Source organism: Stenella coeruleoalba, assembly GCF_951394435.1.
Source record: "Stenella coeruleoalba genome assembly, chromosome: 17".
Lineage (NCBI taxonomy): Eukaryota > Metazoa > Chordata > Mammalia > Artiodactyla > Delphinidae > Stenella > Stenella coeruleoalba.
This window is the reverse complement of record NC_137163.1, coordinates 9645077-9646636: the sequence shown is the minus strand read 5'-3', so window position 1 is coordinate 9646636 and position 1560 is coordinate 9645077. Positions and strand designations below refer to the sequence as shown.

Below are 1560 nucleotides of genomic sequence, written 5' to 3'. Positions count from 1 at the left end.
TAGTTGCTAAGCAGCCGGGCTGGTAGGTAAACCTAGGGCATCTGACAGTAGACCCTGGACCCGTAACCGCTATTCTTTTCCTTCACAGTTCTGGGTCTTCTACTCCTCCTGGGCTCCCACTCACTGGCCCTCCCCTCTGTGCCCAGGGTGGCTCCCAATCTATGTGCCAAGTATCTGTCAGCTTCTGATGTTTAAGTGCACATCGGGTGCTGTTTTGTTGTAGGACACGACAGCAAGGGAGAAGCCTTAGGCCTTTTTCGAGATAGCTGTCTAGGTTAATAAAATAATTATTCTGTGATTGCCAAAGTAACATCAGTGCTCTTCACAGAAGGCTGAGAAACTATGAATAAGTAAAAAGGAGGCAGAAGAAAAAAGAACTCACGTTTCCTGGCTGTTTCTTCTGGAAATTGTCCACTTACCCATTGATGATCTTAATGATTTTGCCTCATCAATTTGCTCTAGGACCACGTTCTTTACACTCACAGTTGTGGTCGACATCTTTTTTTCCCCTCCCAATTTGTTGTTTGTCAGTGTATTTTGGTTTTTGTTTGTTTGTTTGTTTTTTTGCGGTACGCGGGCCTCTCACTGTTGTGACCTCTCCCGTTGCGGAGCACAGGCTCCGGACGCGCAGGCTCAGCGGCCATGGCTCACGGGCCCAGCCGCTCCGCGGCATGTGGGATCTTCCCTGACCAGGGCACGAACCCGTGTCCGCTGCATCGGCAGGCGGACTCTCAACCACTGCGCCACCAGGGAAACCCTGTCAGTGTATTTTGAAAAATGTTTTTGGCTCTAGGACTTACCCAGCAGGGAATGCTTCTGTCTTGGGTCAAAATGGCAAACAGGCCTGCCATTGCAGCATCAAGCAAGTGGCTGGAGGGTATTCGACGCTTCTGGGTTCAATAAACTGGGCTTAATGCAAGATGATACAGTATATAAGAATGATGACGCAAAAGAGGCCATAAGAAGGCTTCCTGAGAACCTTTATAATGACACAGTGTTTCGCATTAAGAGAGCGCTGGACCTGACCATAAGGCAGCTGGTCTTGCCTAAAGAGCAGTGGACAAAATATGAGGAGGATAAATTCTACCTTGAACCACATCTGAAAGAGGTTATTTGGGAGAGAAAAGAGAGAGAAGAATGGGCAAAGGAATAATCATGTAGTCTAGATCTGTGGATGCAGCTGTCCTAAAGTAGTTTTCTGAAGTTGGTTAAACCTGAAATGTACAATGTAGAATTATCTGGGCTGTAAATGTATTACTTTAAATAAATATCTATTATAATTATTGTTGGAAAAGAAAAGAAAAATGTTTTTGGAAGTTGGAAGTGGCTGCCTAGATTGTAGTGGACTGATCTTTTGCCCTGCAGAGACCCACTTGCTGCCCAACTGGCAGTGACAGGCAGACAGACATTGACCTTGGCCATAGCAAGTTTTCCCTCATGGCTGTCGAGGCTCTTCTTGACCAGCATGACCTGGAAAGAGCAGTTCTGCCCTTGGAGGTCCCAGTGAGCCAGTCGGCAATGCCATTGCCATTTATTATCCTTCCCTGGGAAGGGCAGGGT

General features: G+C 46.9%; 1 pseudogene across 1 annotated transcript; it reads left to right on the top strand.

The window, feature by feature from the left end:
- The first annotated feature begins 831 nt into the window (after positions 1-831).
- Positions 832-1153, top strand: LOC307176056 (cytochrome b-c1 complex subunit 7-like; annotated as a pseudogene). Its single transcript has one exon. The product of its transcript is annotated as a cytochrome b-c1 complex subunit 7-like (transcript).
- Positions 1154-1560: the final 407 nt, after the last annotated feature.